At 38.0% G+C, this 27,892-nt stretch overlaps 1 long non-coding RNA gene across 1 annotated transcript; it reads right to left on the bottom strand.

Moving 5' to 3' along the window:
- Nucleotides 1-13: 13 nt before the first annotated feature.
- Nucleotides 14-27,721, bottom strand: LOC104658655. Its single transcript, XR_747459.2, has 4 exons — nucleotides 27,431-27,721; nucleotides 20,590-20,719; nucleotides 12,419-12,586; nucleotides 14-1,963 (listed from the first exon to the last, which is right to left on the bottom strand). It is a non-coding gene; the product is annotated as an uncharacterized LOC104658655 (long non-coding RNA).
- Nucleotides 27,722-27,892: the final 171 nt, after the last annotated feature.

Genomic DNA, 27,892 nt, shown 5'->3' with positions numbered 1-27,892 from the left:
AAATCCGTATGCAGCATATCACATGTGTTTTATTTATGTGCTCAACACTCCTTTTTTGAAATCCATTTGGATTACTTCCAATTTTCCACTCTTTTTATGCCATGATGAACATCCTTGTGCATATTTCTTGTCATACTCTGCAAATATCTGTTTGAAGTTATGAATTATATTATTTTTGGATCATAGGCTCCTTCAATAACCTAATGACAGCTGTAGATCACCTCCCTTCCAAAACACACATCTTCATATAACTCATTTTGTCTTTGATGTTTGTTTTTGTGGTTCATAAACATGCCCCCTAAGATTCATCCTTGGACTTGCTAAAGATCCATGAGCCCTAAATTAAGAACTGCTACTTTAGGGTTAACTCCAAGACATGTAAATTTTAAATAACCTTTAAAGTAATTTATGTTAATTTATCACGTGTGTGAACACTCATGTATCCCTCTGCCTCTTTTAATTGGTGGGTTCACCCTCCAGTCTGTGCCCAACTCTGGAGGTTTGGTGATATAATAAGTAATCAAATTATATAAATTTCCATTGACTAACACAGGGGCTGAAGGGATTTTTGAACACAAATCAATGCGTTCAACCTTACTTCATAGCCCTTAAGAAAGTTTCATAAGTCAAAAAGTTTCAGGAGGCCAAAAGTTTCATAAGGTCACAAAAATGAAAAAAATGTATTTGAGTCTTTGCTTCCTTTATTCAACAAAAAGATACTGAGTAACAGCTTTGTGTCAGTCCTGATGCTAGGAGCTAGGGATACACAGATGAAGACTAGGTTCTGCTTTCAAGGAATTCCAGGTCTAGGTGGGGGAACAGACATATAGACAAACCATTGTCAGGCAGACAGAGATTATAGTTGGCTACAAGGAGCAGCATTAAGACAAAAGTATGAAACTGCATTGTGTACTCAGGTCATCCTCTGTGAGGTTTATTAGCAAATGTGCTCCCTTCACATGGCTGGTTCTTCATCCCCACCCATCTGAATCTTCTCTCCTTCTCTCCATGCAATATTTATTTCACTTCTCAGGGAGACTTAATCTAATTTGAAGCTCAAAAATTTCTAGGATGGCTGAAGTGAATCTAGGAAGCTAAAGAATGTAAAAAGTACTCAGGATACATGTGGCAAGGCTGTTGGATGACAACATTCACTTTGCAGATTTGCAAATATAGATGCCCTAGTAATTGAGTTACTCCAGTAGATGAAAAATAGGAGAAACTTCAAGTCAAACTTATACATGTAGATAAGTAGATTGCTTGCTATCCAGTGGAGTGTATAATTATTATAACCACAAAGCAATAGGTTATCTAAGAAGCTTATTTTTGTGGTTATTATTATTTGCTATATTGTACTTTATACCTTTCAGCTCAGACTTACTCAATAATTGAGTGCCCTTAGAAATAAGCCATTTTATTTGTTTCCGTCACAGCCCAGGGATCTCTTCAGTAGCTTGATTTTCTTTTTAAATTTCTTTATTTAGAGTTTTTCAGTTCTAGCATTTCTATTTTTTAAAATAATTAGTTATTGATACATAATAGATGTGCATAGTTTTGGGGTATAGGTGATAATTTAATACATTCATATAATTTGAGTCAAAGATCAAATTAGTGTAGTTGAGATATTCATCACCTTAAATATTTGTCTTTTCTTTATGCTAGAAATAATTTCCTCTTGAAATAGGTGAATTTAACCTATCTGCTGTGAGTTTGATGCCATTTGCTCCTCTGCCAATATTCATTCCTCTCATTTTTTCCCATGTCTTTATTTTTCTTCTTCCCTTGCTGACCGCCATCTTCTCTTTTTCTAAGCTTCTCATTCAAATTGTCATTCATTGGTAAATTCTAGGTCTTCACATATGCAACAATCTTCAGCCACTGCTTACTTGTCTCTGTGAGCCAGGCCCTGGGGTTCCGAGGACACAGCAGGAAACCATCCCTCAGTTAAGGTCTTTTCCTGTATCTGGGAATTAGAGGAAGAAGGTGAGTGTAACTATTTCTCCCAAATTCTTATTTCTTAAGGACAGTACTCATACAACTATTTTAGTTATGTTGATTTCTAGTAGAATTTTGATTCATGGTTATTCTCAATAAATATTGATTTTTTTAAAGAAAATGTTTGGGGTGTGGGCACTTTACATTCAAAATGAAAGTATGTGTTGATGCATAAAATATGTTTTTAATATACGTATTAATTATTTACAAATATGAGTCAGAGACATCTAAAATCAAGCATTCAAGTCTATCAAGAATAGAATCCATGGTATTTAAACAGTACAAAGGAGGATGGCTGTAACATCTGTCAGCATCCCTGCTACACTTCTGGGTTAGACAGTTTTTTTCTAAGGATTCTTCATGATACAAATAAAAACATTTAAAAATCTCTACAATATTTCTTGCACATCCAGTGCTGACAAAAAAGTTTTATGTTAGCATCTCATGTTACTTAATTTGTTTTTGATGCAAAATGTAACTTATTTCCCTTAACTTTTTATATTTCATTGATGTATTGTGTTTTTCAAATCTAGTTCACACTTACAGTCAGAGATTCTCTTTTAGGTTTGAATAGTGTCTTATGCTACGTTTTTAGAATTAGTGTAACTTCTGTTTTCTCATTAGTCAAAGGGGGATCACAGTAGGGTTGTCACAGGATCATAGGGTTGTCATGAGGTTAAATGAATCAATACATATAATGGTATAATGACAGCAACAACAACTAACATTACTTGCATATTTCCACAGCCTAGGCACCATGTCATGTGTTTTACATGTATTAACTCATGTACTCTTCCCTACAACTCTATATGGTAAGTACTATTATTACTATACTTTTTCTCTGTACTGTTTAGGAAACTGAGGGCACAGAGCATTTGAGTAATGTTCCTGGGTTACAACAGGTAGCAAAATGGCAAAGCTAGGATTAAAAATTCAGGCAGATGGATTTCAGAGCCTACACTCATCCACTGTGCTCTACTCCCTCTCGGGTAAGATAATCTTAAAAGAGCCGCCTGTGGATAAGTAGGAATTTTTATACAAAATTGAAAAGTAAAACCTGGAGCATATGAAATGAATGCTTTTTATCTTGCTAATGCTCACTACAGTCTGGCTAAGGCACCTCTAGTACTTAATGGCTGCTATTTTAATAAATTTTTCAGGTCCCTTTCTTCCTCCTTTTCCTGAATGTTCTTAAACATCTGACTTCAGGTGGAATATCAGTGGAATAAACATGAGGTCTTTTAATCAGAAAGGGTTCTACTCTTTACCAGCTGTGTGACCTTGTGTAAGTCACACTCCTGTCTGAACCCTTATTTTCTTACCTGTTAAGATGGCAATAATATCTGCTTCAGCTTCTACAAGAGAAGGCATGAAATAGCTAAACATTAAAACACAGAGGAAGGCAATCAGGAAACTTAGACTATGAATACAGAATATGACCCCCACTGACTGGGACTAAGAACATTGCCTTGGATGCCTCCAAGACTCAGGGTTCCACCAATTCTCAATGAGGATGGAAATTAATGTCATGCGGAAAACTGTATTTTTCTCATTCCTTAATCCATGTAACAATTCTTATTAGATCTTGTAATTTTTTTTTTTTTTTTTTGAGATGGAGTCTGGCTCTGTTGCCCAGGCTAGAGTGCAGTGGCATGATCCTGGCTCACTGCAACCTCTGCTTTCCGGGTTCAAGTGATTCTTCTGCCTCAGCCTCCCGAGGAGCTGTGATTGCAGGCACACACCACCACGCCTGGCTAATTTTTGTATTTTCAGTAGAGATAGGGTTTCATCATGTTGGCCAGACTGGTCCTGACCTCAGGTGATCCAACTGTCTCCGCCTCCCAAAAGTACTGGGATTACAGGTGTGAGCCACTGCGCCCGGCCAGATCTTGTAATTTTTATTAAGTCAAAACATGAACTCTTTAAGGTAATTTTATAGATATTTAGAATTTGTACTTTTAGTAACAACTCTGGTGTACAAATAATATGAACAAAAATATAGAAAATGCAGTTAGGTTAGTCAGTATATGGGAAAATGCTAGGCCCCTGTAGAAATCAAAGAAATGCAAAACAAAAACCGTATGTTTCATATATGAAAATATTCAGCGCTGGTGAGAGTCATATTTATTTTTGATGTGTATGTAAACTGAAGAAAAACCTGTTGGAAGGCAATTTTAAATATGTAACAAGAACCTTAAATATGTTCACTTACTTTAAGATAATGTCAGTTTCTGAAATCTAGCTTCAAGAAATAACTACCAAATAACTACCAATGAACTACCAAATGAGCTTTTAGTATGAAGTCTTCATTGTGGCATTATTTATAATAAGAAATTGGAAACAACCCAAATGCCCTACAAACTGGGATAAGTTAAGTAAACAAGATGTTTCCCACATAATAGATTACTGTGCAGGTATTTTAAATTAGGCTTATAAATAATTCATAATGGCATGGCAAAATATGTGTAATATAATTTAAGTGAAAAGCAGGATAGTAAATATAGTATGATTACAGCTAAGTCAAAAATAGTTGTACAAATACAAACATTTGAAAAAATACATCAGAAAGTTACTAATGGTTATTGGTGAGATGATGATTAAGGGTGATTTATTTTGTTTTCCACTTTTCTATATTTTTCTAATTTTTTATAATGAGCATGTGTTATTTTACAATATTAAAAAACAAAGCAAATGATATGAATAAAGATTTTGTTGGTAGGGTGGGCAGTAGTATCTGTTCTAGCATGATATCTTAACAAGGCATACCATTCCACAGGCTTTCTGTGAGAATTAAATATTCGACTATGTGTAGCAGCAGCCAATATATATTGCATGTATTAAGAAACTGTTATAGAAAATTTAAACTTTACAGCCTTACGTAAAAGATAGTAAAGTGTTTTGTGAAACTTTTTTTCTTACATTTCCAAAGAATTTATAGTTAAGAATTTCCTTAATTAGCTAGCTTTCCTATATATTTGAAATTTCATTTACGTAACATGCAACTTTTCAGGACTTCTTTTGTAATCAGTTATCATTAGTATTATTATTTTTAAAGTTTTCACCCCTTGTTCGGTGGTGAAATGTAGAGTACTGGTTTACACCTGTTGTCCTGGTGTAATTATTTAATAGCGCCTCCTTTTTCTCTCCTTATTCTCCCGCATAATAGTTACATGGTCACCCTAGCAATAGCAGACATGAGGGGAAGGGGAGGAGCAAATCGTATGATCTGGATGCTGAATCTGGAGTGGGGGTGAAGGGGGGCAGGGTGGGGACAGCTGGCTCCTGACAGCCAGCATGCAGACAGAAAGAACTGCAGCTGTACCAAAGTGCCCTAGTTGCCTATAAACACTGGCCCATGGCTGTATTACTTAGTCTAATCAGTCATATATCTATTACTTGTAAGTGATTCTGACAGCATTGGCTCTACCTGAAGGTGGAAAAGAACTCTGTCACCCAGGCTGGAGTGCAGTGCCGGCCACCATGGCCGGCAATTTTTTTTTTTTTTTTTTTTTGTATTTTTAGTAGAGACGGGATTTCACCGTGTTAACCAGGATGGTCTTGATCTCCTGACCTCGTGACCCGCCCACCTCGGCCTCCCAAAGTGCTAGGATTATAGGCATGAGCCACCGCGCCCGGCTAAATCTATCTAATTTATTTAAGATACCAAAGACACACCTGCCCCAGGTGTTCTTTTCCACTAGCCCACTCTGGAGCTCCGCATTTTTACCCACAGTGTTATTATAATTAAATGTGATCAAAATAATTAAAATTCTATCTGGAGAGAAATAGCCCCAAAAGTATAGAGGCAATAATACTATTAAGAAGTCAGAAGGATCCTCATATTGACTCTGCTCTTCCTAGCTAGATGACCCTGGGCAAAGGATGTAACTTCTCAGACATCAATCTTTTCAGTAGCAAAAAGGAAAATAAAACCTGTTCTGACTGTATCATGGGAGTTGGAGTATGAATAAAATGGTTACTATATGTGAAAATGCTCTGTAAATACAAAAGCACCCTGCAAATAGCAGAGACTATTAGTATTATGAAGTTATTAAAATAAAAAACACATTAGCTGAGCTAACAACCTTGAAACACAATGAGCAACACACACACCACCACATGATGCTTGTGACTGCATTAATGATGGCCCATCGCACTTTGCCCTGGCTCTGGCAGTTAGCTTATGCCCCTGACTGGGATCTGCTAGCTTTTCAAATGGAGGTCTGTGACATTGATAAGGTATGCTTCTCTCCCAGGAGGCTCCAGACACACAGCCCAGAGTAAGTCTTTGGGAGGGGTGGAAGTGGGAAAGCTGCTAAACATGATGCAAAATGCTTTTAGCCCCAGGGAAGGAAATAACAGAATTCTTGCTTTGACAAGTTTTTTTTCAGAGCTGACTTTGCTAGGAAACTAAGGGCTAAAATGAATTTTTAATACCCTTGGTTACTGTTCTCCCAATCCACTCCCCTCCAGTTCTAGAAAATAAACTCCATGTGGGTGAAGACTTTTGTCCCCTTTCTTCACTGCTGAATTCCCAGCACTTAGAACATTTCCTGGAACAAAGTATCAGGATAATTCTTACTGCATAAGTAAATATCATTTGCCTGTGTCACCTGTGTTCTCCATTCATGCCTGTAATTTAAAGTTGGACAAGTTTTGTTATTGCAGTTCTGGAGCTACTTAAAAGGACGCTTAGCCCAAGTTTTGGATACAAGGCCTTAATCTAGGTCACAGAATGATAGCTCTCACTTGTAACTGCTATTTCCACCACCAACCTTAATTCTTTGGTCATACTCTGTTGAGAAGTCTTAAGAGCACCATTTCACAAGGGGCCTGGCAAAGACATAGCAGATGCTTAGCAGGCATGTCCACTTGGCATGCTGGACACCTCTGGAAAAGCTGCAAGAAACCACACTTCAGAGTAGCTCACTGCAGGAAGAAAAGGGAGGGATTTTTTTTCTCCTTGGTACCCTCTTGCCTTTCATATCCCATGGGCCAAATTTCACCCTCTAAAAAGATGATTTCCTGTATGTCTAGCCCTTTGGCAGACACTCAGGAAGCCAATCCTGGCCCCCCACCCCACTCGCTCCATAGGGTGGCATTTCATCTAAACCTAGAAAAAGAGTGACAACCCAATGCTGATAGGGCTCAGCATGTCAGGACTAAGGGCCATGCAGGCTCAGCGTTCCAATTCGAACTCCGGCCAGCCCTGGGAGCCCACTAAAGGCAGTGGTTGTGGTAGGTGTGCAACAGGGGTGTGGAGATTACTTTCAGAAAAAGAGAGACAGTAGAGAAAATCTGAGGAGGTGCACAAAGATTGCATCCAATACACTTGTTTTGCAAAATTGAATCGTATTTTCCTGTCCTATTTATTTGTGAAAAGCTCCATTTTTTTATGTTAGTATTTTGAGATCAAACTTATCCTTTTTAACAAATGCCTAAGACTCAAGAGAATGGATATGCTGTAATTTATTCTGCCATTTCCCTACTGATGGACATTCAGGTTGTCCCCCAAGTTTTACATTATTGTAGGAGTCTTTGGGGAGGATAGCTTTAACATACAAGAATCATTTGAAAAGAAAGATCTTATTTAAAATCAGTCACCATGCCTGTCTGGAGCTTTACTGATCTGATGCTTGTGATTGCATTAATGATGGCCCATTGCACTTTGCCCTGGCTCTGGCAGTTGAGCTTATGCCCCTGACTGGGATCTGCTAGCTTTTCAAATGGAGGTCTGTGACATTGATAAGGTATGCTTCTCTCCCAGGAGGCTCTGAACCCTGAGAGGAGATTGATTTTTATTTTTGCATATTACCAAAGCTTTTCCATTTGAGTTACTTTGTTAGCGAATAAGTGTCTTGAATGGATAGAAAAATAGAATTCTATGGATCAAACTTTGCCCAGCCTGGTTTTGTGAGCCCTATCGTGGAGGCAGATGAAATTAGTCAGGCAATGGCTAAAAGGTGAGACCCTGGGAGACAGGTCACACTGCATTCCCTGACAAGGGGTTTCAAGTGTTCATTGATAAGAAAACCACCACCACATGGGAAATTTTGCATGTCTTCCATATCAAAAGCACCTCAGTTTTCAGGCTTGTTTTGGAGGAAAACCTTTTATCTTTTGTTTTTAATCTTGTTAATGCTTTGACATCTTGACAGTTTTGAACTTAATGATCCCTTATGGGAAGGAACAGGAATTCCATCTGCTTTTTCAATTTTCTAGGCAGCTCTTCCTTGTCTGTCTCCAAGTCACTGCTAAGCCTCTGAAGATCACTCTGGTACCCTTTCCCCAATTACCCTAAAATATTTGACTATAGTATTTCTGAAATCTGCAAATTTTCCTGACTTTAATGAACCCTGTTACTTTATTTTAAAAGTCAACTAACCCCTTGAGATAGTAATTGTCTTACAGAATACAAAATATTCTTTCTTCTAGTACCCTTTTGATTTATTTATCAGAGAAGCCTAATAACATAGACTTTGCTATAAAACAAAAGGCAAATTCTGCATGAAACTGTTTAAAAATTGATCAGACCAAATAGACAGGACAAAATTCTATGTAATCCAGCCCTGAAAGGTGCTTGACTAGTAATGTTGAGTGAACCAAAGAGTGCTTCCAGACTCTTAAAAAAAATCTAATTTGACCACTAAATTTAGAACCAGAACAATATGTTTCTATTTTACAGATATAATTTAATGTTTTTAACATAAACATGTTACACTGTTGATTATTTATCACATAGTCAATAATTTTAGGTAAACAAATAGCAATATATATCTTTTAGCTATGATATCCTAATAATGGAATATATTTTGTGACTTTTAGTGGTAGAACAATTTTATAAATTATAAACAGTACCTCCTAGATTCAGTGACTGTCTAAAATTGAGAAAGACCTAGAACTTCCCTATTCTTGGAATCTACACTTGGGGTAATTTCTCTTTAAAATGATGCTCCTTTCTTTATTAATCAAAGTTGTATAAAACCACCTATCACACTTCTGGTCGGCATTGAGTTCCTATTACATCATCTTAAAGCTAGAAAACATAACATTTCAGTTGCTTGTGCTGTTTTATCAAGGATGGGTGTACAATTGCTATGTGATATCTTTTTGAAATGTTGAAAATAGTTCAATGAGCTCCATAACTACTTTAAGAGCCCTCAAGGACCCAGAGATCCCCAGGTTGGGAGCTACTTCCTTAGCTAAGGGTTGACATGGATTCTCAGATGGCACTAGTGTTATGATACTTGTACCTTGCCTAATAGTAGTGGCTGTTCGATACCTCATCTTCTCAAAGTGACCTAAAAAAGGTAATTTAATAACTATTATTCAGTTTCTGAGTCAATGGCAGAAAACAAGAGAGAGCGATAAGAGGGAGGTGGGTATTTATTTCCAAGGTTCCTGCCTTGCTGTGTCACCACCACAGGCTGGCTGCACCTCCTAGCTGAAGATGACAGCTCCTGTCAACCAGCCCTCTCCATATACTTCTTTGTTTCCTAGCTCAAGTAACTGCTCCCTTCCTTAAATATATATATATATTTTTGAGACAGAATCTCACTCTGTCACCCAGGCTGGAGCGCAATGGTGCAATCTCGCCTCACTGCAACCTCCACCTCCTGAGTTCAATTGATTCTACCGCCTCAGCCTCCCCAGTAGCAAAGATTACAGGCGCCCATCACCACACCTGGCTAATGTTTGTATTTTTAATAGAGATGAGGTTTCACCATGTTGGCCAGGCTGGGCTCGAACTCCTGACCTCAACTGATCCACCTGCCTTGGCCTCCCAAAGTGCTGGGATTACAGGCGTGAACCACCACACCCAGCCCTTAAATAATTTTTTTAACCTAGCCTTTTAAGATGTACATTTGGTTGTTTCTATCAGGGACAATGCTGCTAGAAGTAACTTTGTATATACGCCACTTTTCCTCCTTAACCTTAATTAGGGCTCAAAGGATTGTTGTGGTGTGTATTAGTCAGGGTTCTCTAGAGGGACAGAACTAATGGAATATAGATAGATCGATCGATCGATAGATAGATATAGATAGATAGATAAAGGGGAGTTTATTAAGTATTAACTCACACAATCACAAGGTCCCACAAGAGGCCATCTGTAGGCTGAGGAGCAGGGAGAGCCAGTCCAAGTTCCCAAACTGAAGAACCTGGACTCTGATGTTTGAGAGCAGGAAGCATCCAGCATGGGAGAAAGATGTAGGCTGGGAGGCTAACCCAGTCTAGTCTTTTCACATTTTTCTGCCTGCTTATATTCTGGGCTTGCTGGCAGCTGATTAGATGGTGCCCAGCCAGATTAAGGGTGAGTCTGCTTTGCCCAGTCCACTGATTCAAATGTTCATTTCCTTTGGCAAAACCCTCACAGACACACCCAGGTCAATACTTTGTATCCTTCAATCCAGTCAAGTTGACACTCTGTATTAACTAACCCTCACGGGGTGTCAAAGGGAGTAAATTGGAAAGACAGAAAGTGAGATGTCAGGGAATAGAATGATGAAACTAAGATAATTACGTTATTGATAATGATACAATCTAGAGCATGACCATAGGGTGAGTGACTGAGGTATGGTGGAGAACAAGGTCATTTGAGTGAAGAAGTTAAAAAAAACTGACAAACTATGGTGTTGGAAGGATCACCTACCTTAGTTGTTGAAATCACTAAGAATTAAGACTAAACAGAGAGATTATCAGATTGGAGCTAATAGCACTGAGAAATGAAAGAGACTGACCCAGGTGTCAATAGATGACAGCAAAAATGAACATTTTGGGGTGAGTTACTTTGATAACATGTGATTTAACTTGGGAGAATTTTAGGGAGGCAAGTGAGAAAAGTCTGAAAGTGGCAATGAGGAGTAAAGAGGTGGCCTTCCCCAAATGTAGGCCCAGATGCACAAGGACAGTGGAAGAAAAAAAGCAGCCACTATGTAAGATGGCTTCAGGGGAAGCATATCCTCAGGAGAGAGCTGGTTTTCTAGAGCAAAAGGGTGAATGAAATGTTCAGAGAAGAGGCTAAGGATATAGGGGATTTGGCTGCTGATGGATGAATTCCAGAAGGCACAAAGGAAAGACATCATTTGTTAATGATACAACATTCACAAGCAGTCCTTTTACTGGCCTTCTGCCAATTATCTTTTGTTACCTAAAGTTCATCTTTAGTAGTTTTTTTAAGAAGTGCTAATAGAAACAATGCTAGCTGAGTTTTGCATATTTTAAACTCTGTCTGTAGTTTTTACACTTGAAATACAGTTTGGCTAGACATAAAGACTTTGTGTCCACTTTCTCTACTTGAGTATCTTGTAAACATTGCTCTAATGTCTTCTTGGAACGGATGTTGTTGTGTGGAGATTTAAAGACAGGCTAGCACTTCCCTTTATAAGTGATTTGATTATCTGCAACCTCTACAAAGGATTTGATTGATTATCTGTAACCTCTCCAAAGGATTATTTCCTTTTCATTGTAGTCAGTAATTATGTCAGGTAAAATGTCCCTGGCATATACTACATCCTTTCAATAAAGAGGCGTACTTTTTTTTTTTTGATTGAGAAAAGTTTTCTTCAATCATAACTTTCATATCTTTAAGTATTTGTTTGTTTCATTATTTTGGATCTTTATCTTGGGGGCGCTAGTTGTAAGTTTTTTTTTTTTAAACCTCCTTTGCTTGCTTTCTGTATATATCATTTTGTGTCTAATCCTTTCTAATTTTCATTTCATTTTGCTTGTTTTTTTCATTTCTTTTCTCTATAATTCTTATTATCTTCCCTTATGTTTCTTTTCTTTTCACTTCCCTTCTAATTTTGTCTTTATTTCTGTGATGGTTTTGTTTTTTCTACTACTTCTTTTCTAAATTCTTCCATTGCATTTTATCACCTTCTCTCTCTAAATCTTCCTCAAATTCCCATATTTATGTTTTATAATTTTCTTTTTATTGAGGTTATGGTCTCATTCTTTTCTCTAATTTGGGGAAACTTATTTCTAAAAATTTCATCTGCCAGAGCTACCATTTCACTTGTAAAGCATTCTTCATCTGTTAGATTTTGCTCCTTTTTCTAAAATTTTGTTATTGTTTCTTTGTATTGGTGATGTACTACTTCCTTTCCCTTTCCTATTTATTATCATTGAGTGAACTGGGTCTTCCTGGACCAACTATTTGCAAGAGTTCTGGTATGTATGACAGCAAGGTTAGGAAGAAGCTGTTTTTGACTAAGTGCAGACTCACTTCTCCGCTGCCACACGAACAGACTGCTTCCTGTGAATATGGCTTATCTGTGTGATTCTTTGTGTAGTCTCACTTGCACTGTCTTTTTGAATCAAACTGGGTACAGGGGACTTTTGTTGCCAGCATGGTTTGCCCAGTTCCTACATCCACTTTTGTAAACAAGGATAATGTTTTTGTAACTCAGGATGTGTCTCTTACCTTCAGGGGCTATACTTCTGCTTGCAGTGTCTAGCTGAGCCTTCTTGTAGCTGAGATTGGTCTATGTGTTTTTCCTATTTTTTCCTATATAATTTCTGCTCAACCTCAGCTGATTTTGTCAACTCTTATACATGTTTTAGAACCTGGGCAGTATATTTGTGTCACACTCTGCAAAAGAAAAAAAAAATGGGCTTTCAGATTTTAGAAGGTGGGGTTTGTGTTTTTATCCTTTTATCTCTGGAATGATTTTCAAACACAGAAAAGAGAAAATACTAATATAACCACTCATGCTCACGCCAGAAGTCTTCTCCAACTCTTTAGAATAGTAATGTTCACATTTTAGGAATAATAAGAAATCTGTGAGCATGTGGCCTGAATTCTCTCCTAATCAACTCTGTTAATAAAAATGTACATATAGCCTACCAAAGCTAGGTATGACTCATATCTCTTGGCTAGATGTTACTCAAAGCCTAATAATTGGGCTGGGAGTGGTGTAATCCTAGCACTTTGGGGTAAGCTGAGGTGGGCAGATCACCTTAGGTCAGGAGTTTGAGACCAGCCTGGTTCAACATGGTGAAACCTGGTCTCTACTAAAATTACGAAAAATTAGCCGGGCATGGTGGCAGGTGTCTGTAATCCCAGCTACTCAGGAGGCTGAGGCATGAGAATTGCTTGAACTTAGGAGGTAGAGGTTGCAGTGAGCTGAGATTGCACTACTGCACTCCAGCCTGGTGACAGAGTGAGACTCCATCTCGAAAAAAAAAAAAGAAAAAAAAAGCCTCATAAATGCAATATGCTGGAAATTTCAGGACCCCAAGAGACAGACCAATTAAGAGTATGTATTGTTCATTTACTTCTTATAAAATATCAGCCTAAACAATATTCAGATATTTCTAAAACTGTTTCCAACTCTTTGCCTCAGGTCAGTTTCTACAATTACCTGAATCATCTGGGCCCTAAGCTGGCATTGCTAGCATTGAATTGGGGACAGATGCCCATTTCTTGTGGCCAAAAGTTCCTGCTTGTCTGGCAAGAATAATTTCACACAGGGATGATGTCAGAGTATTTTTGGTACTGAAAGATACTTACCTGAAACAGAAACTTGTTAATTAATTTCATTATGTCAATGATAATCCAGTTGTATATGTGACTAAACAATTCTTGAACCGTCTAGACTGTATACAAGCAGTATATAGCTGAATTTCTACTCCAAAGTTTTGTTTCTGATGGTATGATTGCCATCAGTCTGGATTTCAGTAGTTTCATGGAAGAATAAAATTTAGGATAGTTTTGTGATTCATATACCACTACTCAAATTCTAATTAAATTTTGTCTTTTTTGATAGCAAGTTTCCCTTTCAGGTCTGTGAAATTAAATTCCTCTTGCAATCAAGCTGCACAGATAGGGGAGACACTTGGTAATTCAAACACATCTTGGGGTTGGCACACCAAAAGCAGCTGCAGAAACTTGAAGTATGATTCATGTTCATCAGAATATGTCTTCTAAAATTTGGACTTTATTTCTACCAAAATAGTACAGCAACTCCTCAAAATCTGTAATTCCATTAAGCTCAAGGCAGTTGACCTGAGCTCAACTCGTGTGCCTGGTTTATGCCTGAGATGTTTACTTTTTGAAACAATAAGCCCTTCCTTTCCCCTGTGGTTGCAAGTTCAGTATATCAAGATGTTTCATTAGAACAACAAGAAAGCACAATCTCTTGGGCCCCTGAATGTTGAATAAGTTGGGCCAGTGAGAGCTCTTTAATTCCCCAAGGTTCTTGACCTCAAAACATCTCTTTAACAAGTACCCATAACCTACACTTCTGACTGCATTAAAATAAACCCAGACTGCATACGCTGTTTTGTCTTTGCCCAAACCGATGATGGTTAGGAGTACAGGCATGAAGAATGTTGGCAACCATGATAATTTCTATTCTTAGACCAGGAAAAGCTTTCTTTCAAAGATCAAATCAAAAACACACCCGATGAAGGATGCAAGGAGCATCAGACCACTTTAATGCTTGAATTAGTATTAAAGCATTTCTCCCCTCTTTCACTGTAGGTACCCCACATACAATAAACATCCACGTTTAGACCAAACTTCTCAAATTCCTTTTTGAGATAGTCTTTGCAAAGTTTCTGTGTTCTACCTAACCAGGATCAGTTAGATCACGTACTGGATATTGCTGCTTTGGAGCATTCCATTCCATATATTTTGCACATGGGATGTACACCTTAAATTTAAAATAAAATATATTTTTACATTGTTATTTAAATGTATGTCATAATGGTTTTCAAACTTTTTTTTTCCAAGCTGGAAGTTCAAAATGCAAATGAAACAAAAGAGAAGCCAGCTGTAGTTAAAAGGAGTTGAGAGAAAAAGCAAACATAGAGACAGAAAGCAGATCAGTGGTTGCCTAGAACTGGGGTTAAGAGTAAAATTATTGCAAATGGACATGAAGGATCTTTTGGGGGTAATGGAAATGTTCTTAAACTGGAATGTAGTGTGGTTGCACATACATTTACTAACAATTATTGATTCATATACTTATAATGAGTGAATTTTATGGTATGTAAATTATACCTTAATAAAGTTAATAAAGAAACTAAATATAAAATACAGGATGGCAAGAAGTTGTTGGAGGTATAGATGAAACAGATTGGTACTTCACTGATAATTGTTAAAAGTGAAAATGAGTGTGTACAATCTTATTTCACTCTTTGTACTCACTTAAATTTTCAAAAAAAGAGCTGAATTAAAAAAATAAAAAATAATAAAGGGGGCTGAGAATAAAGGAGCATTTCCCTTGTCCATTAGAGACAAAATTTTTAGGTCTATCTGAAGCACCTTTAGATACTTAATCAATGTTTGTGACTAGTCTATGGTACATGAAAAGAAAATGTATTATTTTCACTCACATATTTATATACATTTATAAATACATAAATGTACATATACAATCTACCTTGGTAATTATGTTATTTAGGTCTTCTATATCCTTACTTAATTTTTGACCACTTGATCTGTTCTGGATGAGATAAATTAGTCATGTTTTCTGTGGATTTCTCTTTGAGTTTGATGTAGTTTTACTTTATAAATTTCAATTCTATGTTATTTGGTACATTGATATTCATAAGTGTGAAATCTTAATTTTGCATCTCATGTTTTATAAAGTGCCTATCTTTGTCTCATTTAATACTTTTTCCTTGAATTTAACTTTGAGATAAAATCTTGATCTTGGTTTTAATTTACTTGGTATGCCTTCACCTATCTTTTTATCTTCCACCTTTCTAAATCATTTTGTTTTCACTGTATCTTATGTATATAGCACAAGGTTGAGATTTGCCCTGATATCCCAGTTGAGAAAATTAATTGAAAATTTTCAGCGCTTATTGAAAAGAAAGTCATGTCATGTTTGATTTTACTTTACCTATCTTTTGTTTTTTTGTTAGGCTTTTTAGTGCGCATTTATTTATTTTTCACTATATGGCCTGTATATGTATTCTTTGTGGAGGCATGTTTTTTGAACTTGAAAGGTTTGCATTTTTGTTCCAGTGTTCATCTTAATAACTTTGAAACTATTTTTTATACATTATTGAAAGCGTTGAGCAGTACGTTTCCTGTTCCTCACCTCTTCACCCCCTAATTGTATTCTTTTTGTAGTGTTTACCTTATTTCTTTTGTCTTTCAGCTTTTGTTGGTTATTTCATTGTGATATTATCAAGACTTACAACAGTTACTCTCTGTTCTATGACCATAATTCTCAACATTATTTTAGACTTGCTTCTATAGATAAATAGATTTAATGATTGCTACCAGTCTCCTCCCACTGCCCACAGTTCTTTTTTTTTTTTTTTTTTTTTAACATACATGATCTTATTTTAATCCCATGAAAAATATACAGAAGTAGTGAAGAACATAAAGGTTTTGGAGCCAAACAGATTTGGGACTGATTTACAGTTCATTGCAAAATAAGTGTCCTTGGGTCAATTATTTAATTTCTCTAACCTTTAATTTTCTCATCTCCCAAATGAGGGTAATATTATCTCCTTTACAGGGTTGCTTTGAGGCTTAAAAACAATTTTACATCTGGAACCTGTATGTGAATGATGCTCAATAAATAGTAGTTATTATTATTACTTATATACGCATTTGACAGATGAAATTGTGGTTCAGAGAGATTGCATAACATGTGTAACCAGGTCAATAACAAGTGTAAATGTTACACATGTAACACATAACATGTGTAACAAGGTAAATAAGTTCTAAATGATCGAAGTGAGACCCAAGCTTGTTGCGAACAGCGTTTCTAAGGCCAAAGCCTGCGGAGCTCTATACCACTGCCCCCCTCCTTCTGTGAGTAGAACAGAGTTGTAGATGTTTGAGCTATGCCCGATGTGGGGAGCGCATGCCTTCCTGCTGGGGAAGCCCTGCCAGAAGTTTTGTAGCCTAAGGAACTGCTTGTTTAAGGGAAGAGAGAATTAGCAATAATTTTTTTGGAGAACAGTTTCAACAAAGCCTTCGCCATCCGAGGGGATGTCCCTAGGCCCATGGTGGGTCTACAAGCCAGACCAAGTCTCCCATGGGCTTATAGATGAACCCTTGAGAGGGTGGGTGACATCATGCCTTGACGTTGCTCTCACAAAGCAGCCTAGAAGGCAGGGGGCTTCTCCTGTATGAAGCACAGAACACAACGTGGCTTTGATTATTAAGGCTGTATTGTGAAACAACTTTGGCAGCGAGCGTGCAGGCTCATCAGAAGGGGCGGAAGGATGTCCTGTGGCTCTGCAGATGTGGTGCTGGCAGAAGAGGAGCACCCAATGGAAGAAGCAACCTCATCTGTCCAAAGATATGTGTGCTCCAAAACCCCTCTCACCTTCATCAGAGATTAGGGGAAAGATGAAAGGATCCACTGTGGTTACCGAGACTAACCTGTGAATACATCTGAGCCACAGAGGAGAAATGCATCACAGGAAGACAGAAGCAGCTAAGGCTGGAAACAAATAAATACAGATCAAGACTGTCAGTGGGACCCTAGTGGGCTCACTGTCTGGCAAGACCTGGAGAAGTTCACCCTACCCTTACAGTTCAGAGGACAAAATAAGTAATCCATGTTTGTCGAGAAGCCTGAAAGTAAATGGTACAGAATCTACATGATGCTAAGAACCCAATCACTGAGAATTCAGCCACTAAGGAAAGGGAATACTGTATATTTGACAATTGGTTTTAATGTCCGTAGGATGTTCTGAGGGTCCACCTGGTCTAGCTTCCGACCAATCTCAAACTTGACGCCAATTACTTTGACTGCAGCCTTGAAGTGACAGTCTCTATAACTAAGAGTAACTTCTAGAGCTGCTCACAGTATGGGAATAAGGTATCTGAGCTGAAGAAATGATACCAAAGAGCCTAAAATTACTGATGGAGGCTTTCTTTGAAAACTTTCACTGCCTTACTATGAGGTTTAACGTGAGGTTTGTCCTACTCCCATTTCTCACTTTTATTAAACCATGCTCACCTGGAGAGATGCTAGATTTCTGAGTGTTCAGGAAAAATGTAGGTATATGTACCTTGTTACACATGTTATTAAAGCCCATGGACATCATTTAGGGCTTTGCTTGGTTCCATTTTGCTCTGTCATCTCTAGTCTTCCATTTTGTATGACTGTGCCTGACTTTGTATTGGAAATACTTTCTTTTTTTTTTAATTTTTAATTTTAATTTTAATTTTAATTTTTTTAAATCATACTTTAAGTTCTAGGGTACATGTGCATAACATGCAGGTTTGTTACATATGTATACTTGTGCCATGTTGGTGTGCTGCACCCATCAACTCGTCAGCACCCATCAATTCGTCATTTATATCAGGTATAACTCCCAATGCAATCCCTCCCCCTTCCCCCCTCCCCATGATAGGCTCCGATGTGTGATGTTCCCCTTCCCGAGTCCAAGTGATGTCATTGTTCAGTTCCCACCTATGAGTGAGAACATGCGGTGTTTGGTTTTCTGTTCTTGTGATAGTTTGCTAAGAATGATGGTTTCCAGCTGCATCCATGTCCCTACAAAGGACGCAAACTCATCCTTTTTTATGGCTGCATAATATTTCATGGTGTATATGTGCCACATTTTCTTAATCCAGTCTGTCACAGATGGACATTTGGGTTGATTCCAAGTCTTTGCTATTGTGAATAGTGCCGCAATAAACATATGTGTGCATGTGTCTTTATAGCAGCATGATTTATAATCCTTTGGGTATATACCCCGTAGTGGGATGGCTGGGTCATATGGTACATCTAGATCTAGATCCTTGAGGAATCGCCATACTGTTTTCCATAATGGTTGAACTAGTTTACAATCCCACCAACAGTGTAAAAGTGTTCCTATTTCTCCACATCCTCTCCAGCACCTGTTGTTTCCTGACTTTTTAATGATTGCCATTCTAACTGGTGTGAGATGGTATCTCATTGTGGTTTTGATTTGCATTTCTCTGATGGCCAGTGATGATGAGCATTTTTTCATGTGTCTGTTGGCTGTATGAATGTCTTCTTTTGAGAAATGTCTGTTCATATCCTTTGCCCACTTTTTGATGGGGTTGTTTTTTTCTTGTAAATTTGTTTGAGGTCTTTGTAGATTCTGGATATTAGCCCTTTGTCAGATGAGTAGATTGCAAAAATTTTCTCCCATTCTGTAGTGCCCACAGTTCTAAATTCGTCTCTTTGGTGGTTGAAATTCATTCTCTAGGAATATCCTATGAAAAAGGGCAATATGAAAACCATACTGCTTGCATGTTCAAAAGTGTTCATTATATTTTTATTTGAACAATTTACTCTGGTATGAAATCCTTGGGTATGAAATCTTTAGAATTACATTTAAATTTTTCCCTCTTATAGATGTCTTGATCATTTTGCTCTAGGTGCCCAAAAGATTCTTTCATTATCTTGGAAATCCAGTAGCTATGCTAGACTAGGTCTTAGTTTGATTATTCTTGTCATTTTTTTATTTGGGATATGGTATGCTCTTTCAATCTATAGATTTAGGTCTTTTATTTCTGAAAGTGTCTCAAAAGGTTTATCTGCTTTTTTTTTTTTTTTTTTTTTCCTGTTCTAACGTCTAGATTCTTTTGTTAGATTATGTACATATTGGATTTCTTTGGTTTCTTTCCATTTACATAATTTTCTCTCTAATCCTTTTTTTTTCATTTTCATTTCATTTAACTTGCTTCTCTCAATCTGGTATTTTGTGATTCTTAAAACATTTTTTATTTTGCTTTTTTTTTCCCTTAACAAGTGTTTATTCCAAGTTTGTGTTAATTTTGTCTTCATTTTTAAAATAGCTATTTTTTCCTCTCCCTTTTTCAATTCATATTTAAGTTCCTTTTGTGGTTCTGCTGCTTTTAAAAAAAATTTCCAGTGAAGGGACTTAAGAAAGTTGAGTTAGTCATACTTATTAGTTCATGTCACATTATCATAAATGGTTCATGGAAGGCTAGTTTTATTTATTTATGGCTTCCTTTTTATTCCTATTCTTATCCTCCCCTGGATAAGCAGTCATACAAATGCATTAAATATGTATCTTTTTGTTTGCATATATTTTTGTAAAATGTGTATGGTTTTTATATACATACTTTTAAAATAAAAAAAAATTTAGAGAGAACCTTACTATGTTGCCCAAGCTAGCCTCGAACTCCTGGGCTCAAGAGATCCCCTGCCTCAGCCTCCCAAGTAGCTGGGACTACAGGCCTGCACCACCGTGCCTGGATGATTGATTACTTTTTGATTGACTGTTCATGTTTGGAGGAGAGGTTTTCCAAGAAATGCTAATTGCAGAAGGTTTGTGCTGAGAGGCCAGGACCATGTTTCAGCCTAGTAGGAATTCTGCTTATGACACAGAGGTTGTGTAGATGAGTTCCTTTGGCTTCTACTTTTAACTAAGAGAAATTGGCAATCACAGGGCTGCTCACATTGCAGTTTATATATATATTTTCCATTTTGCCTCACCAACACAATGCTTCTGCATATGTGGTATGTCTGAATGATTCTTCTTCCAATGGTGCCTTATCACCTTCTCTTTTATAATAAACCAGGTTGAAGGAAGACACTGCTGCCTGTCCACATACTTGATTCCTTTATTTCAAATGAAAGATTGTTGGTTTTGTCTCTAAGGTAAGTCACTTACTTTTGTGAAGTGTGCTTTGTTGATGTTGATGATGTCTTCTGCAGTCTGCAGGCATTTACATCTTTTATCAAAGTATTTCTGCCTTTCACTGTATTTCACATATATTGTAGTTCAGGGTTTCAGGTATCTACTGTTTTCGATGAAAATGAATTTTGTATTATTGTCATTATCCTTGTTACTGAGTAATTTCTGAGAGGTGGAAGAATAGAGGATGCTATCTTCACTCTCTGGATACAATTTTTAAATCACTGTTTTATGTATATATTATGTTAACTCAGCTAGATTGTAGTTTGGAGAATTTTCTGCTTTACTTTGTACCATGCATTCTTCACTGTTGATTCCTAAAGTGTCATAAAAATTGCTTCTAATGTTTGTTGAAAAATTTCAGACAGGCCTAATTCTTAAAGCTTCTGATTCATGAAGCATCTCAGGTGATTCTGATGCTAGTGGTTCACCAACTGCATATTGTACATAGTAGCCACTCAATAAATAACTGAATGACTTACAAGGGCATGGGTATTTATGTGAGAACGCTTGGTACAGGAAACAGAGTAGATATTGTATTTATAAATAAGACTGGCTGAGGGTACACAGTAAATACATACAATTTTATCTGTCGCTTTAAAAAATAAAAAAAAAACACTGGCTGAGATAAAATATGCAGCAATAGAGGGGGTACTGAGGCAGGGATATTTTCCTTGGAGAATAGAGAAACTTTTCTTTCTGTTTCAGAAATGTTCTGTCATCTGTTTAATTGAATATTACTTAGCCCACTAATGACACACAATAAATAACTGATGAATGACAGGATCAAAATTGGCAAACACTGAGAGACAAGACTCCCCCAAAGTAACCCAAGAAATACAAGTTATATATGTGTTTATGTGAATAACCAGGCAAATACTACCTTATGGTTAATTTAAACAAAAGATGAATTGTTCGTTAATTTGTGGATGTGTTAGATACATCAAAGTGTAACTTCTTCCTTGTTTCTACCCATACTTTTAAAATTTTAATTTAATTTAATTTAATTTAATTTAATTTAATTTTTGGGGCAGACTGCTAGTTCTTTTTCCCGGGCAGATGACTGCTGACATACAGACCACGTTTTCTGTCTTCCCTTGTAGCCATGTTTGGCTATGTGATAAAGTTCTCATGAAGTAATGAGTCCTACTTTATTTTTTTTCATAGCACATATTATTATTCGACATTATGTTATATACTTACGTCTGTACTGTCTCTTCCATTAGAAAGTAAAAGCTATTAAGGCAGGGACATTATTTTATTCTCTGTCATTTTCCAAGTAGCTGAAAAGTATCTGGCATGTAAAGGACACTCAGTAAGTAAAGGAATTCATGCATAATTATTGCAAAAATATAGAGATTAGGTATTACCGGATATGTGGATCCCAGTATTTCTATAATGAGGATGTAGTAAGCCTAATGAAGTAGAGTTTATCTTGATTTGGGTTACCAGTTGAACTTGAATGACCACCCTCTGTGTGCATACTTAGCATTCATATTTGCAAAGGGAGGGGGACTGACTGGGTTGATTTCCCTTGACAGAATGGAGGATCCCTACTGGGGAGAGCTTCATGCCACTTCAAAAGTTTGACCTTTCTCATCTTCAATCTAGCCACACAGGGTTGCTTTTGGCTCTGGTATCTATCTAGGTCCAGTTAGTGGTTAACACAGCATGGTTGGTTTCACTTAATGTACAATGGCATGAGTCACAGCAACACTGTGCAGAAGACCATCTATCCTCACAAGAATGTGGTGAACATTGCTGCCACTCCCATGCTTTCAAAATAAATAGTCTTTTCAAAATAGTTGCCTCATGGGAAGTTGTCTGTATTTGTGTTATATGTATTTCGAATGTACTCAACAACATTTTTTAGATGTCCTGTTTTGAAGTTCAGGATGATACAATGGAAATATATAGATTAGTATTCCAAAGACCTGGGTTCAAGACTCAGCTTTGGGACATTTTAGCTCTGTGACCTTGGATAAAATCACTTCCTGTTCTGGGGTCTCAGCTTTCTCATTTGTGAAAATAGATGGTGAGGGGAGATGACTTAAAGGTCTCTTCTAACTCCAATCATCTATGAGTCTGTTTATTTTCAGAGTTTTCACGGCATTACTGTGAACATTCCCAATCATAATGAACACCTTTTGTTTCTTTCTCTTTTTTCTTTTTTTGTTTTTTTTTGAGACGCAGTCTTGTTCTGTTGCCCAGGCTGGAGTGCAGTGGCCCAATCTTGGTTCACTGCAACCTCCACCTCCCAGGTTCAAGCAATTTTCCTGCCTCAGCCTCCCTAGTAGCTGGGATTACATGTACCCACCACCGTGCCCAGCTAAGTTTTACAATTTTAGTAGAGACAGGGTTTCACCATGTTGGCCAGGCTGGTCTTGAATGCCAGACCTCAGGTGATCTGCCCAACTCGGCCTCCCAAAGCGCTGGGATTACAGATGTGAGCCACCACGCCCGGCCCCAAACACCCTCTCTTTGAATGTAGATTGGATTTTTTGGAACAGATAAAATTGATCAGAGCTAAACTGATTAATACTATGTATGGCAAAGGTAGATGATACTGTCTTTAAAACTTGGAATTCTCATTGATTCCTTTCTCACCTTTATTTCTGTATATTCAGTTGCTAGTGGCAGAAAACTCAACATAATCTGGCATAAGCAAAGAGAAAATTACTGGTTCAGGTAATTAAAAAGTCCAGGGTCTCTGGTTTCAGTCACAGGTTGATCTAGGAAGTAAAATGATGTCATTAGGACTCACACTTGGTTTTCTTTTCTCTCAGATCTGCCTTCTCCATATTAGTTCCATTTTTAGGCATATTCTCCAATGGGGGCAAGATTGTTGCCAGGGGCTTACATTTGATCTCGGCAATCCATGTAGAGAGATTCATTTTTCCCAATGTTAACCCAAAAGTCCCAGAACTGACTTTTGAGTCATTTGCTTATCACTGAATCCATCACAGAGACTAGGAGTATTCTCTGAACGGTCAAGCCTGCATCACATATTCACCCCTGGAGTTGGGGGAATTCAGTTCCACTGGAATCATGTGAACTGAATATGGTGGAAAGATGCTTCTCCAAGTAACATCAATGTGCTGATCTCAAAAAAGTATAATGGATGCTGAGTAAGTAAGCTCTGTGTGTGTGTGTGTGCATGCATGAGAGAGGTATGGGACATCTAATTACTTGCTGCATTAGATAACATCCTTTGAAATGTTTCCTCTTCTCTGTTTTGATGAAGTATAGGCACTATCTCATTGTAGCTTCCTATCTAATTTCCTTGCCTGTAGTCATTCTCTTCTCAAATATATTCTAGGCATTGCCAACACAAGTCTTCCTAAAGCATTGTTTTGATCATTTTACTCTCCAGCTCAAAAATCTTTCAGAAACCTTCTTCTATCAAATTCTATATTCTTCAGTCTGGCATTTATGATCTTTCCACAGTCTGGCTCCTGCATATCTTTCCAGGCTTATCTATCCACCTGCACTTGTTCCATGAGCCAATTAAGCTGCATTGCTTACCATCTCTGAACACACTGCATGTTTTCCTAGCACTGCCTTTGTTCTATTTGTATGTTCCACCCCATCACCATTTCTCTCATCCTACGTCTCATCTCAGGTGATGAAGTAGAGACTGCTAGTTCTCTTTAATATATGTTCTTCCCTTCTTCATTAGTGTTAGAACCATTGATTTTTAGCTGGGCCATGGCTACCCAATAGAGACTACACTTGACCAAGAGAGTATAGTGTAGTGATGTTTACAACTTCTGCAAGTGGCCTAGAATAGAGGCATGTTCCTTTCTGCCCCTACCTCCTTTATGCTCACTGGAAAAAGGATGTAAGGAGCTTGAGCAGCCATGACGGATCATAAGGTAAAAGCTGCATTTCAGGATGGTAAAGCCACATGATGGAAGGAGCCCACGATCTGCTGATTAGAGAGTCACCTACACTGATGTGAGAGTAATACATTTTATTTCCTTTAAGCTACTGTTACTTTGAGCTTTTTAGCTGTTACAGAAACCAATCCCTGTATGAAAATATATTGTTTAGGATAATTTTCTGGTGGCAGTAATAGGAATCATTCAAAACTATATAAAGCAAAAAGGGAGAATTATTTTAAGGACAGCAGGATTTCTCACAGAACCTATGGGAAGGGATGAAGGAAGCCTCAGTAATAGATTGGTAGCTGGTATTAAAAAGTAAGGGGAGGCCAGGAAGCCCTCTCATTGTGTCTCATCTCTCCTCCTCTTCCTTCTTACTGAAAAGTATTTACATGGTTGGCACAGAGAAGCAACAAATAAATATTTGTTTGATGGATGGCAATTTGTGTGTGTGATAAACTGGATCTAAAGTCAATTCTCAAAACGTTTTGTTATATATATGTGGCTTGTTAAAGTGATTCTTTTGAAGGGGGGAATCATATTTTTCAGAGTCTAAGCTCTCTGTTCAACCCTTTCTCTCAGCTTTCCAATTTTTCCCAGTCATTTATTCCAACATCAGAAAGGGGGCCTGAAATACAGGGTTGTCCATAATTAATATAATGACAGACACTTTTGAGATTGCTCTGCTTTTGTACAGGAGTTGCAAAAGCCAGTTTTTATAAGAACACAAGCACTGGCACTCAGTAACTATTTTGGCAGGCAAGGAAATGATAGATTAATTACTTTTGGTACATTTTCCCCATAACTGTCTTTTTTTCCCATTTCATTTTTGCATTGTTATTATTTACCAGTCTGGGTTCTCACTTATACCTAGTTTGTGCCCTTCAGGGTTTCTTATATTCTTGCCAGCTCTTTGATATGTTTGATAAGATGTTTTATGTATTTTATTCAGCACTTTGAGTTGCTTTTGGTCTGAGAATCAGCCAGAGTCTCTAGTCTGCCATACTACTGGACACAAACATTCAATATGTTTTCACTTCATTCATTCACTTTTGTTTTGTTCTTTTGAGACAAGGTCTCACTCACCCAGGCTGGAGTGCAGTGGCGCCATCTCAGCTCACTGCAACCCCCGTTTCCTGGGTTCAAGTGATTCTCCCACCTCAGTCTTCCAAGTAGCTGGGACTACAGGTGTGTGCCACCATGCACAGCTAATTTTTGTATTTTGTTTTTTGGTAGAGATGGGGATTCACCACATTGGCCAGGCTGGTCTTGAATTCCTTACCGCAAGTGATCTGCCCACCTTGGCCTCCCAAAGTGCTAGGATTACAGGCATGAGCCAATGTGCCTGTCCAAATGTTTCACATTTTTAAATTTTTTGAAATAGCTGTCTTTTTTATATGTTGGTAAGCTATCAAACTTAAGATGCTCACAGCACTTTACATACTTTGTAGGCTGAGATTCTGAGTGTCTAACATTCTGTAATGTATCTTGGTCTCTGTGCTGCAAGAACACTGAAGTATTATTATAGGTAACAATTTATATCACTCTTCTCAAACAGTGCTAACAGGTTATGTACTCAAGAGGAACATCTTTCAGTATATTTCAAAAAGCCTCATGGATGGTAGGTGATTTGTAAATGGACCAACACAGGACTCAGGCATATGGTTACTGTTTACTATTTCCTGTAGATCATGATGTCTTAGGTCTTATGTAGAATATATCATAGGACTTATCCTCTAAACATTCACACACCAAGACTGCACTCTGCATGCATGCCATTCATTCATTCTGCATTTACTGAGTCAGCCCTACTGCATGTCAGACCTTGTACCTGCTCTCAAGAAGCTCACAGTCTAGGAAAATGGAGAAATACAGCTACAATTATAACTCTATGTGATAAGTGTTACAAAGAGATACGGTGTTATGGAAGCACTGGTAGGGGCACTTAGCCCATACTGGAGTGGCTGGGATATGGCTGAGTGGCCAACAACAGGGAAGGGTTCACAAGGGAATTGATGTCTAGGATAAATAATGAATAACAAATAACTAGCAAGGCAAGGAAAAGGTAGGAGATCAAGACATAAAAAGAAACAGCATATGGAAATACAGGGTTGTGAGTATAGCAAGACTGGGGAGCCCAAGTGGTTTGCTGTATATTTAATTTATTCATTTCACGTAGCTATTACTGACATACTTGTCTCCCTATATATGTTTGAGTCCGTGAATGGTGGGGACTTTGTAATGGTTTCTCTGTCCCTGTGTCTAACAGGAAGCACACAGATGGAGTGCAATAAAATGTTTGATGAATGAATGACCAGCTACGTGGTGTAAGGGAGAATAGTTAGGAGTCCATTAATAAGAAAGGTCATTTCTAGTGGCAATGAATATCAGATAAGATAGATTTAAGAATTATTTAGAAATTAGGATGAATAAGACTTGGTGATATATTGGTGATGGGGTATAAAATAAGAAAAACTGACTTTCTAGGTTTCTGGATTACAGATGCATGAGAATAGTTATAATGGTATAATAACAATAGCTAATATTCATTAGGCACTCTGTGTCATTAAGTACGCAAAGTGTTTACATGAATTAAGTCATTTAAACTCTCAATGACTTAGTGAGGCAGGTTCTTGTATGTTCATTCACTGATGAGAAAATTGGGGCTATAGAGATTCATTTACCTAAGGTCACTCAGCTAGCAGGTGGCAGGCTCAAACCCAGTAATTCTGACTCCGACAGCCATACACATAGTCTACTTTTCTTTACTGCCTCTAACAGATGAGATTAATACCCAGAATGATGGTCCTATTCAATATGTGTATCACATAAATTGCACGTTTCTCTTTTGCTAAACATAGAGACACATACTATGACTGCCTCTTTATTTTTTCTGATTTTTGGGATCTTGGCTCTTTCTGTATTTTTCCTACCTGGAAGACTTAAAGTGGGGTGGAAGTTTGATAAAAGAGTTGGCACAAAAGATGAGAGAAGACAGGTACAGGCGTGACATTCTCGAACGCTCTGGCAGTTGCTGGAATGATGGGATCTGGGTTCTACAGGATTCCTCCCCTCCCATCCCCCGCCACACACACACACGTCGTAAGATGTATACGGCCGCGGAGTCTCAGGTTGGTTCTAGGAGTCCTCAACTCACGGCGAAGGTACCTCTGCTCCCTCCTGGAGAGCCCCACATGCCTGAAGTCAACCTGAGGCGGCCTCTCGGGCCCCGGAAAACAGCGCAGCTCCGGCTCGCCCTTGTTCCCAGGGAAACCGCCCGCGGAGGAACCTGGGGCCAGGCCCGTGACACCTGCGACGAGCCCCGCCTGGCGCCAGGGGGCGCGGAAGCGCGTCCGCCCCCAGGCCCCACGCCGGGCCCGCCCCGCCCCTGCCGG

The sequence above is a fragment of the Rhinopithecus roxellana genome, chromosome 10, assembly GCF_007565055.1.
Source record: "Rhinopithecus roxellana isolate Shanxi Qingling chromosome 10, ASM756505v1, whole genome shotgun sequence".
Classification (NCBI taxonomy): Eukaryota; Metazoa; Chordata; class Mammalia; order Primates; family Cercopithecidae; genus Rhinopithecus; species Rhinopithecus roxellana.
The sequence above is the reverse complement of the archived record's forward strand: the minus strand, read 5'-3'. Positions and strand labels throughout refer to the sequence as shown.